Here is a 19727-nt window from a genome sequence, read left to right on the forward strand (position 1 = left end):
TGATAGGAATCTATAGATCAAATTGCCACACAATAAACCACAATTTATAATCAATGAATTCCACAACTTAGTTCTTGCTGAAATTATCTCTGCTGTAAGTGAGTTATGTCCACCAGAAAACTGAATCAGTAATGTTCCAATTCTGATTCAGTTTAACAGCTGTACATTTTGAGAAATCAGAAGTGAATCTGGACAATTTCAGAGTTCACATCAGGTTGCATGCTTTAAATTAGGGGAGGTTTGAAGTGGTAGGACACCAAGTATCAATGGAAAGTCTGTGTTCTAAGTGGATTTCTCTGATCAGAAGCTTGGAACATAAATTTGGCACAAACTAGTCATACAACTTTTGATCAGCAACTCCAACAGAATTTTCAGATTTCAGCATTTTCAACACCTTCCAACATATGTCTCTTACAATTTTGAATGTATCAACATAGTATCTAGTCTCTACATCCAAAGCAATTGTAACTTGCTCTTGACATGATAAACTCAAGAAATGAATTCATTTAGCATACAATCTTAAGAGTACTTAATTCATAACAGCATTCTTCCAAAACTCCATCATTGGCTTGAATTTTCCCAATCATTAACAAGTGCATCCAAAAATTCAAAAACACTACACATCTCCCCCACACTTAATCTTTTATCATCTTACAAAATCTAACTCATCAAGTATTTCAACCAAAGCTCTCAATTAAAGTATGACAAGCAAAAGTACATCAAGAATTAGAATGCTTGATGAAAATATTTCAAGAAAGTTGTAAGGAAGAAATGGAATTTATGAGGAAATTGGAAATTATGAGGGAGTAAAAATGACAATATCCTTCATTTCCATGCATACATATGCTATTGTAACTTTGAAAAGAAGCAAAGTAAGTTCTAGAGTTTAATTTGCTATGAGTGCATGTCACACAAAAATATAATAGAGATTAGGTTTAAAGTGGTCCTCTCTAGGTATTTTCATGCAATCAAGCTCTATTAATCAAATTAGAATCCACCACCATTTCAACCAATATCATGTAAGTAGAGCATCCAATCATGTCAAGTGACCTAAAGTTGATGATCAAATTTAAGAAGCTTTTGCCATCTTAAAAATATTACTTAGAAAATTCCCATGAAGACTTTTATTCCAATTAAAATGCTATCTATACTAAACAAAATGTAAAGTATGAAAGCAAATATGGAAACAAAATACAAAATGCAAATTATGAAACTAAAGAAATGCATAAAAAGAATAGAGCATGAATTAAAATGCATAAGAAAATGAAATTGGAACCAACTCCCCTTTAATTCCGGTGGTCGAAGAAGATTTAGCAACAAAATCCACACCGGTAGAGGTGTCATTGTGGTTCCACTAAAATTATTTTTATTCTTCATTTTTTCTTTCAAAAGTCTTTCTAGAGGACGGAGGCGGTTCAGTTCAAGCATCCACTCCGGGAGCTTGTATTCTCCTACAACATCTTTAAAAGAAAAGACCTCCCATACACACGTGGGATAAGAAGAAAATAGGAGAATATTAGTGTGGGTAGAAAATGTTTCAAGAAATGAATCACACCTAATTAAATCAACAATTGGTACCTCTATTAAATTTTCTGAAAAATCACAAAAAATACTCACCTTGTCATCTTGAGAGGTACCTGGAGTGGTGATTGTTACCTCTTTTTCATCATGATATGGCTCAAACTGTGGTTCTGGTGAATGTACATCCTCATGTAGTGATTTTTGGGTGCTTGGCTCCATAGCACAAGTCCCTACACTTACATCTTCAATTCTTGATGATTCTTGAGGTAATGCTTCCAGTAAGCAATCCCCTACACTTAAATCATCTTCAAAATAAATTCCTGCATCATTCACAACATCTAGAGCAACATCATTAGTAGAATCAAAAATATGTTCAACTACATCATCACAACAATAAAAAGTACTTAAAGAATCTAGTGAAGAAGTAGATGCAGTGTCAGGCCTGACAAGAGCTCCACAATCCAACTCCTCACTGGCGCTTCGTGTTTGTAACTGATGAATGGATGATGCAATCTGATCTAACTGATTATGTATATTCTGTATCCTTGAGAATTGTTACCCTTGATGTTCGCTCATTTGTTGCATAATCTCCCTGAGTTTCCATGTTGACTCATCCATCTGAGAATCGTTCTGTTGAAAAGGTTGTGGCATAAAAGATGTTGAAACTTCTTGAAATCACTACAACAAAAACTGCAAACGACAACGGATATTATCCGTTGTTGTAGGGTCAAAAAATCGTTGTAACTGAGGGCGTTGTAGAATGTATTGCCCTACGACAACGATTTTGAATCCGTTGTCTTTGTAGACATTTGACAACGGTTTTTATCCGTTGTTGTTTATATGCTCAAAATTTGTTTACGAAGGATACGACAACGTTTTAAAACCGTTGTGGTAGATAATTTCAACAACAGAAATAAACCGTTGTGGTAGACTCTTTTTACAACAGATTAATTTTAAAACCGTTGTGGTAGATAATTTTAATATGTTTTACAACAGATAAAACTGTTGTCTTTTATCACTTTTTATATATAAAAAAAAATTCGTTGTGGTTACGTACTTTTTACAATATTTTTAACCGTTGTCTTTAATGTTCATGTTGTAACATGATAATAACAAACAACCAATCTTTATTTAATATAAACAAACCACCAATACAAAACTAAATATTTACTACATTCAATCAATGAAAATGTTATCTTCAAATTTCAAAAATTAACTACACAAAGAAATTAACAAACAACCAAGCTTTAAGCTTCTGCTTCCATTTCAAGGAGGCCTCTTTATGATCCAGAATTCTCTTCTTCTCCTCTTTAATGAATTGTAGGAACTTCTTGCAGTCCATTTGATATTATAGAAGAACAACTTGAAACCTGCATATCCATGAAATGATGTAAGGAAGTGCATCTCACAAAGAGAAAAAATTAATGTTAACTCTTCTAGGATATCATGAGTCAAAACACCAAGGATTCAATGCATCATAAAGCATAATCTTATAGTATTTCTAAAATGTAACCACCATATAGTGCTCAATTTTCCTACCATCTATGTTATACGTCCTGTATAAGTGAGAAAACATTTCTAGACATTCATATTGCTGATATTGAAATTTTAGACAGATACTACATCAATTTTTATCTATAACCACGATAATGACTTTTTGACAACTGCCCTAAGATTATAGTTGGCAAAATAATAGATCCCTGAAGTAAATGCCTAGCATTGAAAACAGTAAATTCTGTAAATTTTTCATCTATAAACTAACTTTTGGAAAAATAGCAAAGAATCAGATAGATATGTATGTGTTTGAGAGGTATTGAATACTAAAAGATTCATTAGAAAGAAAATTGCACACTAAGGAAGAAATATAGGGTCAAATTTTTACCTTATGCAAATGTGAGAAGGCACACTTGAACAAACAGCCAATTCACTTCTTGGAACAGATCAATAGGAATCTCTGTCACACAGATGCAAAACATGCTTAGAACCTATAGACTTTTAACACTATCAAGTGCAAACTAAATGGCTGAAGAAAAGGCATGTAAATGTAACAAAATCCAGCAAATTTGCAAGTGTATTTAAAGGAAAGAACTGTCATGTATCTGCAAATGAAAATTTAAAAGAACTTCCAGAGTCAAATATAGAGCAGAATAAGACTAAGGCGTCTAACTATTATAATAGTGGATCTCCCCAACATGAGAATATCCAGAGCCTCTTGAGCAACCTTTTCGTCCTCAAAATCAAGTCCACTTGTGACCTCATCTAGTAGAAGAATAGAAGGATTTGAAAGCACAACACGAGCTATTGAGATTTTTATTTTCTGTTCTTCAGTCAATGTTAAACCAGTCCTACCAACCTATATTGCATCATGTTCAATAAGTGTAATGCAAAATAGAATATCAAATGAGACTCACCCAAAATTAAACATGATCAAAAGACAAGCTCAAAATTAAACATGTGCAAGATCAACCTGAGTTTCGTATCCCATTTTAAGAGAAGTTATGAAATCATGTGCATGAATTGTTTTAGCAGCTTCTTCAATCTGATCATATGTAGCAGATCTTCCATAAGCTATATTATCCTTGATGCTCAAACTTAACAAAGTTGGTTCCTGGGTAACTAGTCCAATTTGGCTTCTCAACCATTCCAACTTCAGATGTTTTATATCTACCCATCCAATAGAACTTCACCTGCATCAAGAAATCAAGACGAAACTGTCAAGCATCAATGAAATGTACATTAGTGTATGATAGGAAAACATAGTCAAAGAAGACAAACCTAAGGTAAGATCATAGAAACGCTCCATAAGAGGAATTATACTACTTTTTCTAGAATCATTCCTACCAACAAGGGCCACAATTTTTCTAACAGGTACATTTTGGTAAAAGCCACTCAGTATGAGAATTTCTGGACGTGAAAGATAGCTGAAGTAAACATTCCTGAACTCAATATTTCCTTGCATTGTAGCTAAGGTACTTCCATCCTAATTAAGAGAAGAATTTGAACAGTTTATCATCTCAAAAAGTTTGTAAGCAGCAATTCTCCCTTGCTCAAATGAATAGAAATTGATAGTCGCTTGATTAAGTCCCCTGAAAATGACAGACTTAATGAGAACGAAAGATATCCTAGAGAGAAAATGAAAAGATATACTGGAGATGAATGTAGATTTCATAACAAAGCTTACTTACAGGCTACTCAAAATTACAACAAACAAAGATGTAATAATTTCTCCACCATTAGCCTTTCTATTCGAAATCAGGAACCTCCCAACCCAAAGTTGTAAAGCACAAGAACGTATAGCAATACCATATGTGAATTCAAGACCAAGGCCTTGCACTAGACTAAAATTGTACGGCTGAACTACAAAATACGGCTAAGTTGTTGAATTTCCCAAATACGGCTAAGTTGTTGAATTTCCCAAAGTTCCTTCTTGTCTATGTAGTAGCTAGCCGGTGCTTCACCATCAATTTTTCTGGATGCTTGTCTGGACAGATCTTTTATTTGAGCTCCCTTCCTGTCTTTGAAGGAGCTGTTTTGTGTGGCTACCAAGATAATTATATTATCCAGTACTCTGGAAGTGCCTCATGAATTTCTTCCTCCCCTGCATCCTCATGAATTTCTTCCTCCCCTGCATCCTCCCTGCATTTCTTCCTCCCTTGCAGACACCAAATTGAAAAATAAAACATTGAATATAATAGACTCTTTGTAACTTCCTCTTCCAAGAAGTTAAGGTTTTGTTTTGGCACAATTTGGCACATGTCATAGTATGTTGAGATTTAATCTTATAGTATTTAATTTTGTCACCCGCTAGTTTAATTATTTCTAAATATAAATATAATGTATCAATTAAAAGTCAACTGAACTAATATATAATAAGTTTACTATATCGAAATGGTTGTTGCATCACTTAGAACATAACTTTTGATTAAAAAAATGCTTTCATATTGGCTTTGAGAAGATAAACAAAATGGGAATATTTGGTAGTATTGTTACCTTTGACTCTCTCTTAATTGCGTGCACTCGTCGAAGGTACTTTTGGGGTCATAACAACCAAGTAGAAACTCCCAAGCTTCTCCTTTTATTGTCGGATGAACTCCCTAACACAATGATATAAAATAAATTACGCTAATGTTCACTAACAGTAATATGTGCAACAAATCACTCACCCCTCTTTGTATCCTCCTAAGAACTCTTGCAATGTCCAAATGTCCCTCTTCTGAGAACGAAGAACGCCACCGTCTTCCACTAAGCTTTTTTTAGGGCTGAATCGATAGAAGAACAACCTTTAACACTTGATGAAAAGCATAAACATTCAAAGAAAGATGACACATGCATTAGAATGTTCATCTTGAAGACCTAGATCCTTTAAAATAGTACACTAACGCAACTAAACATGCATTTTGATGTGCTCGACATGGGGCTCCCTATTTTGTTGCATGCTAAAGAAGGAAAGGAATGAAGGGGTAAAAAACTTCACCATACAATTGTTGTTTGTTTCACCTAAACAGCAGGATGGAAGGAAGTGGTTAAGGAATGGAATTGCATTCTTCCTCTTCTTCTCAGTTATGTTCCGACTAAACAAGAGAAATCAATCATTTGATTTAATTTCTTTCCTTCTCTTGTTTTCACCTAAATAAATGATGCAAAATACAGGGGGGGGGGAATCGAGGGAGAAGAGAAACTAATAGTGGGCTTGAAACGAGAAGCGAGAACCTCATCCCGGCAATCTGGCCTGATAGGGTAGAACTCCTTGGGTTCGCCCCAATCCTCCAGAACCGATCTACAACAGCTGAACATTCTTCAGATTTAGATCTAGCAAAACCTAGAAATTTTGGCAGAAAACGCAGTTAGTTGTTCGGCGCCTCGATCTCCGCCATTCCTACACAGGAACAAACTGACGAATAACTCACCATGGTGGTAGTGAGACGAGAGAGCAGTAACAACGAAGAGGAAGACGGTGACGGTGACGGCGAGAGGCGGATCAAGCTTCGACTGCGACAGGTCGAAGGGAGGATCCCATGGCTTGGGGTCGTGCTTCGGAAGGCTGTCGCAATGGCAGAGGAGGAAGTCGACTAGGGTTTTGAGGCACTTGCAAATCTCGCGCAAGCGCTCCATTTGGTGTCATGGCGTGAAGAGATAGTCGAGGAGAGGAAAGAAAAATGGCTTAGGGTTCGGGAACGCTAAGGAGAAAACACGGCGCGAAAAGATTTTTGCAGAGAGGGAAAGCAAAATTGCGAGGGGAAATGACGAAACGAATAAAGCCAAAGATAACGGTTTTATTAAAACTGTTGTCGTAGCCCCTAAAAAAGCGCTTAAAGGCAACGGTTTTAGAAAACCGTTGTAAAAAGTGTTGTTGATTCAAAAAGAAATCGCTCAATGACAACAGTTTTCCCAAAACCGTTGTCTTTTATATTTAATGGGGAGTTCAAAGACAACGGTTTTGGCAAAAACCGTTGTCTTTGAGCAAATACGCAACACTTTCTCTTAAAACCATTGTCATAGGGGTGTTGTCGTTTGCAGTTTTTGTTGTAGTGAATCCATATGAACTCTGGTAGGTTGGATATGACTCCACAAATTGTCCTTTAGCACTTTCATACCTAAAACATGAATGATCCACCCAATTAGCATTAAAACCATTAGAAAATGACTCATACCTATTTTGTTGATCCATGTTTGGGTAAATTTGATACTCAGGCTGAAAATACTGATTCTCCATTCCACCTCCAAAATTCTGAAAATATGGATCCATGCTAAAGAAATCTCCTGTTCTTCACTACAACTCTAAAAATCAAGATTAGAAAACTTAAGAGCATAAAGTTTCAAACACATGATAATATGAACATTTAAGCATTTAAAAATCAAGAACAAACCAACATAAAAATACAAAAAGAATAAGCAATCAAATCAAGAAAGATACTAACAAAATAAACCAAACAATGTACAATCCAAAAATAAACACACACTACTAGTTATTTCCCCAGCAACGGCGCCAAAATTTGGTGTCGGCCATTTTGCATGTCACTAGGCACCCCAAATTGATAAAGATTGGAACTCAATTAACAAAAGAAAACTCGTGTAGTATGGAGTCCCAAGTCATATTTTTCCAAGGATAACTAGTAAGTTGTGTGAGAATTCTAGAAGTGGTTCCATTCAAAATCGAATTCAAATAGTTCAAGAATAGCATCCAAGAAAAGTAACTCTCATCTAAACATGATTAAACTCCACCTCATCAAGTAAACAAGAATTAAATCGGCTTCTTATGTAACATTGTATCAAATGCATCAATTAAACTACCTTTCATTTAAGTTCACAGAAATAAAGCTTTCAAGCATTCATCCTTCACATTCTTAGTAACCATGACCCACACTCAAATTCTAATTGAAATTACAAGAACCGAAAATACATTCCATTCTCTATCACAATCAATTTCAACATTCAACTCATTAACCAAGACTCAAATTAAAAACCTCAATCAAGAATATTACTAGAGGTAAACAATGAAAAAAGTTAAGTGATTCATTCCACATTTAAATTCAATCATGGTCGCAATGAATCCAAACATAGAACAAAAATTTCCTTCAAGTAACCATTAAATTCAATTACCAAACAACCTTGTAGAACACGAATAGCATCCATTTAATAACCATAACCAACTTCCACAATCAAACTCAAACAAATTAATATTGAATAGAAGTGACAATAAAAAACTTAAGGTAAGCATTCAACACTTAAACAAGATCTCAGTAACCTCAAGTCTGATTCAGAGAACAAAGATAAGCTAACTAATTACCCAAAATTAACTAGCTAGGAGTAAACCAAACTACAAATTCTAAACATGACATGAATTGTAAAGTCAGTATGTAGCTTAAACAAGATTCAGATTGCATTACTTAACAATATCAAAATTGTAGGTTAAAACATCAGATACGGGTTTACAAAGAAAATTCAAACAAAAACTAAAACAAGAAGAAATTGTAACGACAACGAATCAGATTTGATGATCTGAGCAAGTTTGAACACAATTCAAAGACAAGATAATGAAAACAAAAACCCTAAACATTCCACATCCCAAATCCGGATCAAAATTCTCCACTCTGCTGTGAAAACAGAGGCGCTTGCGGAAACCTCCCTTCAAACACCCAACGAGCCATGTACAAGCTTACAACTATTTCTAGAAGGTGCTCACCGCTCTTGGAAACCTCCCTCAAAGCTCACATCCGACTGGAAACCTCATCAGTCGAAGAACAAAGCAAATATCCTGTGATTTGCAAACCAAATCGAATGGCCACATCGACCCAGTTTTGCTGCGAGATGGAGATCGGAAAGATGATCAGAAACTTGCGGAAACCTCCCTTCAAGCTCTGGTGGATGCGAAGATCACTTAATCTGGAAACCTCCCTCGATCAAGTGGCGGTGGTGGAACAATATCCAAGTTGCAATCTGGGAACCTCCCTCGATCACTCTCTGCCCTCGGAAGATGAACGCCGAAGCTTGGAGATCGCCGTCGGTGAAGAATCTTGCCCTCAGATCTGGAAAATGGAATGGGAGCTATGGCCATCGCGCAAAGAAGAAGAAGGATGCACAGTGATCGTGAAAATGCTGAGCCCGCAGACACTATAGCTTCTCGCGAGGCTTTTAAGTCCTTCTCAAAACTGGTCTAACGGCTGAGAATTCTCAGAGTTTGATCAACGGTGGAAAATAGCTTAAAATATGATCCAACAGTACTGATCTTCATCTACGGTCCAGATCTACTTCTCATTAAGTTAGATGGACCAGATTTTCAATGGATGGTGTAGATCTCTCCGATCTTCAACGGACGGTCCAAATCAATCCAAAGCTTGATCGCCTCGTTTAGCCCTAGATTTGAGCCCAAATGTGGTCTGATTTGATCGGGTCCATGACCCTTTTGATGCCTACAAAATAACAATTAAATATTAGCATCAAATACCATGATAATAGGCTAATTTATAATTAAGTCCAAGATTACATGCAATTATGAACTATGATGTAAATATGAGATTAAGCTACGAATAAACCATTAAAAACATACATTATGAATTAAAATAATGTAGCAAAATCATGATTATCAGTGACGGTAGAAGAGGCGAGGTTTGATAAGGTTAGAGAAGGGGGTGTTAGAGTGTATACTAAAAGTCTAGCTTTTTGTAAACATTTTATTTTGAAATAAAGAATCGCATTGGTCAAATGTCTATATTTATATGCTAAGTGTAGTTGTTCAATTAATTTATATTGTAGATACATGGTGTGTGGTGTCACACACAGAAGATCATGTTATCAATTCCTTATAAATTATAAATAGTAGATCACGAGTAAGATGGAAAGGAACAAACCATTGCAATAGTCATAATGTAATTTGGTATTAGTTGTCTTAACTATAAAATTACACTAGTACACTCTGAGTGTATTGAGCAGGACAATTTAAGGTAAGTTCTTTTTATACTGACTAAATAAAAGAACAAGACCTTTATTATTATGGAAGTGTGTGCTCTTAATCTTGATATAATAACAAGCACATATATCTAGTATTTATTTCTTTGACTTATCAATGGGTGAGATTTAGTTTGATAAATCAAGAGGCTCGATAATTTGGGAAATGATATTATTTATAGTGTGTGTTATTGATTATAGAAGGAAACTGTGTCCTAGTAATTTAGGTTGATAATGTCCCCAAGAGGAGCTCATAAGGATTGTCATGTAAACCCTGCCGGTGGACTTAGTCCAACATGACGATAAGGTTGAGTGGTACTACTCTTGGAGCTATATATTAATTAAGTGAGTTGTCAGTAACTCATTTAATTAGTGGACATTTGATATCTTAAACACTGGAAGATTAACACACTTATGATAAAAAGGAGCCCAAAATATAATTTGGAATTGGTGCGGTAGTAGAATAATAATTCTTAAGTAGTATGAATTATTATTGATGAAATTAAGTTGGGTGTTCGCGGCGAACACGAGAAGCTTATTTTCATTAGGAGACCAAAACCAATTCCTCCTTTCAGTTTCTATCGTAGCCTCTAATTTATAAAGTTTTATATCCACCAAATACCCACTTTCTACCCACCTTAAGGTGGCTGGCCAAGCTAGCTTGGAGCCCAAGCTAGGGCCGGCCAAAACAAGGCTAATGGGTGCAAGTTAGTGGCCGACCCTTGCTTGGAGCTCAAGCTAGGTGGGCCGACCAAAATAAAATAAAAGGATTTTATTTTTAAAAATCTTTTCTTATGTGGAAACCATGGTTTTAAAAGAAAGTTTAAAATTTAAATATTTTCTTTTATAGTTTTCTACAAAAGATTAAGAGAAAGGTTTGATATCTTTCCTTATTTGTAGTTAAAAGAAATATTTTAATTTTTGATAAAACTTTCCTTTTTGTAACCATCCTCATGATTTAAAAGAGAGTTTTAAAATTAAATCTTTCCTTTTATAGTTTCTACAAAAGATTAAGAAAAGATTTGATATCTTTCCTTATTTGTACATTGAAAAGGAAGATTTTAATTTTAGAGAAAACTTTCTTTTTTGTAAATCATCCATATATTTTAATAGAGAGATTTTAATTTATAAAAGTTTCCTTTTATGACCAACCATGAAGGGAATTTTTTAAAGAGAAATTTTTATTTTAAAAATTTCCGGAAACAAATTAGGAAGTTTTAATTTTGTGTTTAAAACTTTCCTTGTTTGGAGCTCAAGGTGGTGGCCGACCATTGAAATTTAAAAAGGAAATTGTTGTTTAAATTTTCCTTTTGTTAGCAAGGAGAATAAGGAAGTTTTTATTAAAACTTTCCTTATATGTCAAGACCAAGGAATATAAAAGAGAGGGAAGAGGTGCATCACCTTAATAACATATCATCTATTATTCCCTCTCTTCTCTTCCTTGGTGTGGCTGGCCCCTAGTCTTCCTTTTCTCTTCTTCTTTAGTAGACGGTGGCACCCTCTCTTGGAGCTCTTGTGGTGGCCGGATTTTGCTTAGAGAAGAAGGAGAGTAGGGAGGCTTTGTTCTAGCATCCCTTGGAGCTTGAAGGTTGGTGGCCGAAACTTGCAAGGAGGAAGGTGGTGGTCGTTCTCGTCTCGGTAGATCGTTGCCTACACAACTGTAACACCCACGAAATAATAAGCTATACCTAGGGGTATTTTTCTTTAAGAATAAAAGGGAAATGGAAATAGAACCAAAAAAGAAATAAAAAGAAAGAGAGGCTAAGGTTTGAACCTTGAACCTCCCACAAATGAAAAAGTTAAATAGGTGTATGATAACCACTAGAATCATGAATGACATATGAATAGCAAAGAATGGAAATTATAGATAAAGGTAAAGAGTATGATTAAATAAGGGAACAAGAGAAAGACAAGTGGCTTTCCTCCTCTTTCTCTTGGTTAAGAAAAGAAGCAAGCAAAGGACAAGTTGCTTTTTTCTTCCTTCTCTTGCTATTTTCGTGGGAATGAAGAAGAGTGAGAAGATAGAGAAGGCAAGGGGATGAATTGGGACACTTTTCATCCTCATTGGGAATAAATAGGAGTAAGAGAAGAAAAGGGAAAGAAAGTTTGGTTAATCCTTCCTCCTTCTTCTTCCTCCTCTTTCTTTCTCCTTCCTTCCTCCTCTACCGAGACCTAAAGTCCCCTCTCTCTCATTTCCGAAATCCAAGCTAAGGTTTTATTTCTAAGAAAACTAGTTCACAAGAAGGAGTCCTCAAGGTCTACTCCTTACAAGTAAGAGAAAACAAAAGGGAGAACAAGAAGGAAGAAGCTTTCTTCTTCCTCTTCACAAGGGTACCATCTTCCTTAGGAAAAAACAAGCAAGAGGATGCAAGTATCCCCTCACCTGTGGTACAAGTTGTTTATGTGTTTTCCATGAGGTTAGGATGCTTAAAAACCTAGGATCATTTCTTAAAACTTTCGGCCAAGACTTGAATAAAAGATTTAGAGAGGTTTAAGACCTAACTAAGCATGCTCACTAAGTTCTTATGATATGTACCCTAGTATAGGAGTTAGATAATGTTTCATATGCTTGTATGCTTACTTAAAACTTAGATCCATGCTCTTGAAACTTTCGGCCAAAGTGTGAATAAAAGATTAAGAAGGCTTAAGACCTAAACTAAACATGCTCACTATGTCCTTATGATATGTACCCTATGATAAGAGACTAGTTTGGTGTTCTTATGTTTGTATGTTGCTTAAAACTTAAATTCATGCTCATGAAGTGTTCGGCCATGATAGAAGTAATTGGCTAGGAGAAGTTAAAAATTTAGTCTACCATGATCATGACTTATTTATTAATATGTTATGAAGAGTACTTAGTGTTTTCACACTTGTATGTTGATTGGAACCTAAATGCATGCCATCTTAGGGAATTAGGGTTTCGGCCATGATAGAAATGAAGACCTAGAAGTGTTTAAAATTTAAGCTATCATGCTCATGACTTTCCTTATGAAAAGGTATGAAGGTTTCTTAGGGTTTCATGCTTGTATGTTGTTTGGAACCTTGATGTATTACACCTTAGGGCTTCGGCCATGATGAGAATTAAGACCTAGGAGAGATTAAAATTTACTCTAACATGCTCATGACTCTTCTTATGACATGATATAAAGCTAACTTAGGGTTATCATGTTTGAATGTTGCTTGAAATCTAGATACATGTCTCCTTATGTTTCGGCCATGATGAATTTTAGGGTCCAAGGAAGCTTAAAATTAAATCTAGCATGCTCATGAATTCCCTTATGATATGATATGAAGTTAACTTGATATTCTTATGCTTGTATGTTGTTTAGAACTTAGTTTTCATGCCCCTAAGTTTCGGCCATAACCAAGATAAAAGACCTAGGGAGCTTAGAACCTAAACCAAATATGCTTATTATGTTCTTAATGATTTATGATGTGAAATTGGTTTAGGGTTCACATGCTTTTATGTTGTTTATAACCTAGAACTAGGCATGGTAACTTTCGGCCATAACAAGACCAAGGACCTAGGGAGCTTAGAACCTAAACCAAATATGCTTATTATGTTCTTAATGATTTATGATGTGAAATTGGTTTAAGGTTCACATGCTTTTATGTTGTTTATAACCTAGAACTAGGCATGGTAACTTTCGGCCATAACAAGACCAAGGACCTAGGGAGCTTAGAACCTAAACCAAATATGCTCATTATGTTCTTAATGATTTATGATATGAAATTGGTTTAGGGTTCACATGATTTTATGTTGTTTATAACCTAGGGCTAGGCTTGGAACTTTCGGCCACTACATGAAATTAGGGTTAGAGACCCAATTATGATTTTACTATGTGTCTCACATGCTACAATATGAATGAAGAGATGCTAGTTAAGGTTTTCCATGCATGATTATGTTTCTTATGATGCATTATATGCTCATTTATGTATGCTTATTAACCATGCATGATAATGACTCTTATAATGTGTTTTATGCTCAAGTATGCATGCTTTATGATATGACAAGTAATATGATCATTTATGTATGCTTATGAACCATGCATGATAATGACTCTTATGATGTGTTTTATGCTCAAGTATGCATGCTTTATGATATGACAAGTAATATGCTCATTTATGTATGCTTATGAATCATGCATTATGATGACTCTTATGATGTGCTATATGCTCAAGTATGCATGCTTTACGATATGATAAGTAAAGGCCTAAGAGTTGCTTCCCTATTAAGTGGGACTAAGAGCACTCTTTATGATATGACAAGTAAAGAACTAAGAGTTGCTTCCTTATTAGTTGGGACTAAGAGCACTCTTCATTATATGATAAGTAACTATGACATGTTATTTTACTTTGTATGACTTGTACTAAGGGTGGGCTCTATAAGCGCCCCTAGGCCGACGGACTATGAACGGGTCTAGTAAAAAGGGATGGGCTCCTTAGTACGCCCCTAGGTCGACGGTCGTAGTACGGACCTAGTTCCCTAGTAGGTTCGGGGCTAGCTACCCTGTCATAGGGATTGCGTGCATTTATGTATGTATGTGGTACAAGCCGGACCCTCATGATGATATTATGTTCAAGTATTATATGATATGTTTTAAGACATCTTGCACATGACATGACACATGTTTTAAAAGACATCTTGCATGATATAATAAGTTATGATATGATATGCTCTTATGATTTACATGACATGATGCTCTTTTATTTATGTTATGATATATCATGATGTTTCTTTATGATATGATATGCTCTTATGATTTATATGACATGATGCTCTTTTATTTATGATATGATATATCATGATGTTACTTTATGATATGATATGCTCTTATGATTTATATGACATGATGCTCTTATGATTTATGATATGATATAGCATTTTGTTCTTTATGAGATGATATGTTATAATGCTATGTTTACATGATATGATGTTTAGATGATTATGTCTCCATTGCTATCTGCTTATGTGATTATGCTATGAAATACGTTTTTGTGAGTAGGAAAGGATATTACTAAGCCTGTGTGATTATAGCTTACTTTCCTTGTACCGCAGATAAAGGCAAAGAATGGATAGACTAGGGGAGCCGCAGGAGGGGCAAGAGATGTGTGTGGTGGTGGCTCGGCTAAGAAAAAAAAAGAAAAAGACCTGCTTATGTTATTTTATGTTGACATGAACTAAGTTTATTTATGTTAATGTTTCACATGATTTCATGATACTTATTCATGTTTTTGATAGAATAGTACTTCCGCTGTTTTACATTTAGAAAAGAAATTTTAATATGCATGTATGTTTTGCATCTATGTATGAGTAACCCCGCCCTACTAGCAGGAGGGGCGGGCGTTACAAGTTGGTATCAGAGCCAGGTTAGCCTTCCCACTACACACACATCAAGCCTTCATCCTGCCGCTCCAAGTAAGAATTTCTGTACTTACTCTATTCTCTTTATACATGATTAGAAATGTTTTAGTATGCACGAACCTAAGTATGACTAATATGGATTGCCTTTATGTATGATAAGCGATGTTTAATGTGCACGAATATAAGTAGGGATGACCCTAGACTTATGCTAGCCTTATTGTTATTTTTGGAAATAGATATGGCTAGAAGATGCGGTAACAGGACCGAGGAGACAGTGACTCCACCAAATCTGACCCAAGTGGTCACAGACCTCCAGCGTCAGATCACGGAACAACAACAGGTGATCACTGCTTTGATGGGTCAGCAAGGAAATCCTGTCACCCCACCAGCAAATCAGAATGCAGTGCCCGTTATACCTATAGCGTCGCCAGTACCACCAGTAGACCCTGCCCTAGTGATCTGACAGGAGACCTACTTGATACAGTGGCTAAGGCTGAAGCCGGAGAACTTCTCGGGTACTTGTGAGCCATGGGACTCCCAGGCCTGGTTCAAAATAGTGGAAAGTATAGTGGAACTGCTGGACTGGCCTATATCAGAAAAGATCAAGTGCGTATCATTTTGCTTCTCTGGAGACACAAGAATGTGGTGGGAAAGAGTTAAGGTCAAGAGACAAGTTAATCAGATGAACTGGACGGACTTCGAAGCAGAGTTCTTCAAGGAATTCTTCCATATGCGAGTAACGAACCGCCATTACGACGAATTCACCGAGTTCCGGCAAGGTGACTTATCAGTTAACAAAGTAGTGAAGCACTTCAACCATCTCGCACGCCTCTGCCTAGAGTTGGTCAGCACGGAAAGAGAAAGGGTCAGACTAATGCTAAAGATGCTCCGACCCGAGATAGCTTTGAATGTGGCCGGCGGAATTAATAGACCGCAGACTACAGAAGAGCTGGTCAGCAGTGCTTTGAACACCGAACACTATCAGAAGGCAATGAACGAGAATAGGAATCAAGCACAGACAGAAGGACAGAAATCTCAAGGTACCAGAGAAAACTGGAAAGGAAACTCTAATGGAAAAAAGGAAGCAATGGAACAACACTAAAGGAGGTTCAGCGAATAAGCAACCTAAGTACCCTCAGTGTACCATTTGTGGGAAACAGCATTCCGGAGTATGCCACAAGGGTACGAGAAAGTGTTACAGTTGCGGACGGGAAGGACATATGGCCAGAGACTGCCCTATCCAGTCCCAGACACCATCCCAGCAGTATAACCAGAACAGGAGTGCCCCCTCACAGCTACACCAGATGCAAGCTGCCATTGAAGGGACTCCGATTAGCCAAGGGAGATTGGAGGCCCCGCCAGCTACGACAAACGTCAGGGTGTTCTCTCTTACCAAAGATGATGTAGCCAGTGCTTCTACTGTTAGCTAGAGCCCTAGAGTCAATCATTTGATGATTGTATTATAGACTTGTTGTATCATATTCTATATAAATAAAAGGCATTTGTTTTGGTTATTATACTTACTTGTATTGGTGCCAAATAAACTAAGTATAATAGCGTCCTTGAGTAGAAGGTTCTCACCTATATCAATCGGTTAGTTGAACCGATAGTGAGATGATAAAGGGAATACTACTCTTAATCATTCCTAGTCGAGTATTAATATTCAGGGACAATGTTAATGCAATAAGACTAGCATGTAGGTCAACTTGATGACTTGATCTCACAAGTCATGGATATAGAGATATCAAGTTGACACATGGGTATACATTAGAGAATGTATACTGAATGACCCGCCATGAGAAAGTATCATGGATCATTATATGAGTGTCATATACTTTCTCATGTGGCTATTAGTATGACTACTAGTCCTTAGACCTGAAGTCACCATTGTTCCCTACATAAGGAGTTATGTACTTTGGATTTGTCAAACGTCACCCGTAATTGGGTGGACTATAAAGGCGATTATTGGGTATGTAACAAATTATGCGGAGGGATGTGAGTGATGTAGATGAGATCTATCCCTCCTATATGACGGGAGAGACATCGGTATTCTTGATAGAGTGAGACCACGAAGTGCATGGCCATGCCCAAATGAGTCAATATGAGATATTGAGCTCATTTGATTTAGTGAGTCTACTTGGAGTTCAGGATTTAGATTGATCAGAGGATGACACGGTCTATGCCTCACATTGATCAATCTAGATGACTAGGATAGAAGGACACTTTTCATATTTTGTGAGGAGTCATAATTAGTAGTCACAAGGTGATGTTGGATCTCAACATTCTTGTAACTTGGGTAGTAATGATGTGTTGCTAGATACCACTCATTACTTATGCTCCTAAATGGGTTTACGGCATTGCCAACGTTACAAGAACCTATAGGGTCACACACTAAGGACAATTAGATGGAGATTAGGCTCATATGATGAACCAAGAGGATTTGATTCATTTGATGAATCAAATTAGATTAAGAGTAATCCTAATTGGGCTAATTGAGTTGGACTCAAGTTGATTCATGTGTTCAATGAGTCTAATTTAGATTATGACTCATTGAATCAATTTAATTAAATGAATTAGATTCATTATATTAAATTGGCTTGAATTAAATGGTTGGATTAGATCAACCATGAGAGAGATTAAGTCAAGTTTGACTTGACTTGAGAGGAAGAGGAAAAGTCAAGTTTGACTTGACTTTTTACCACATCATTAGTGAGTTGGCAAGATGTGGACCAATGATGATGCTCCACATCATCATGGTTACTTAAGTGAGATGCCACCTCATGGAGGTTACAATTCTTCACTTTAATGGCTCCACATTAATTGCACTTAATGTGAAAATGAGGGGTTACACCTTTTTGAAAGTAGCCGGCCACTATTGTGTGGGGATGGAATGAATTTTTCATTCAAGGCACATTCACTTCATTCTCTTCCTCAAGCTCTCCCTCTCCCTCTCCTCCTCTACCATTGCCGAGACCCTTTGGAGTGCTAGCACACTCTAAGGCTCTCTCTCTATTGAGTTGTTTGTGTGGATACATATAGAGAGTTGTCTACGTTGACAACTTCGAGATCCGGCACCATTTGGAAGAGCGGGAACGCGAAGGGCTTCGCTTCAAAGGTATAACATTTTTCCCTTGTAGATTTAAGTGTAGATCTAGGTAAACTCGTACTCGTAGTTTTTCGAAAAATTTTATTCTTCGCACGGATCCGTTGGCTAGGGAGATTCGGGGTTTCCGCGATGCGAAAAGCGGTTTTCACGGCCTGAAAATCCCAACAGTGGTATTAGAGCCACGTTCGAAGGCGTGTACGAGTTTATTTTGGTTTTTATGAAAAATAAACATTCTGTAGGCTTCGACTACCAAGAAGATTTTTCCGTTACGGCAATGTTTCGACCCAAAACTTTTTGGGACAGCGGGCTAAGGCGCTGTAGGATCGCTTAGGAGCAACTCGCGATGGTTAGATCGCGGGTAGGGGTACTGCCCCTAACCTCGCAAGGGGATTTGCTCCGTGATTGCGCCCGAAATCGCTAATCGGGACCGCCGGGAAAATTTACTCATAAAAATTGTAAAAATTATGAAAAATTATAGAAAAATATGAAAAAATATATAATTTAGAATTATTTATTATTTTTGTGATAGTCATGGCCCCAAAAGACCCAATATGATTGAATTTGTGTTGTAATTTATAATACGGCCTGCGTGCCGTCATGTGTTTGTGTGTGCTGTATTTGATACGCGACCTGCGCGTCGTGCCTCCCTATTTATATTCTGGTTGTAAATTAGATTTAGACTCGAATGTAACTTGAGTTTCAAAATGTAATGTAAATTTTGAAGCGGTGGAAGGTCCACTCAAGATGGAGTTACGAGGAAGGCGCGAGCAACACAAGGTGGTCAAAAGGAAGGCGCTTGAGAAGCTGTTGACCTTAGGTTGACCATCCGATATTCTCATTGGCTTGAGAAGGTCGTAGTAGGGCCATGACATAATTGTTGGGGATCGGACGACCGGCTTGAAGGGGGGTTGGATAGACGGCGCCCCCAAATACTCGCTTCTTTCTACAACGTTAGTGCGCAAGCGGAAATGCAAACAAAACAAGTAGAAAGCTAAATACTAAAGGAAAGAATTCAAACCAAGCTACACGATCATTTACGTGGTTCGGAGATAAAGCTCCTACTCCACGGCGTGTCCGTAAGGTGGACGATCCCGATCCTTCGGTGGATTACTCCCCGGAAAACTTCCGGCTAGCTCAAACCTCCTTGTGGGTGGAGAAACCTCACCACAACCCTCACAAGAGCTCTTTTGACGCTAGGGCACAAGTAGACTACTAATAGAGATTAACCACCTCTATTTCGTCAACTCAAACCAAGCTCCCAAGCTTTGGTTTTATAGGCCACGGGTTGGA

The sequence above is a fragment of the Zingiber officinale genome, chromosome 6B (assembly GCF_018446385.1).
Source record: "Zingiber officinale cultivar Zhangliang chromosome 6B, Zo_v1.1, whole genome shotgun sequence".
Lineage (NCBI taxonomy): Eukaryota > Viridiplantae > Streptophyta > Magnoliopsida > Zingiberales > Zingiberaceae > Zingiber > Zingiber officinale.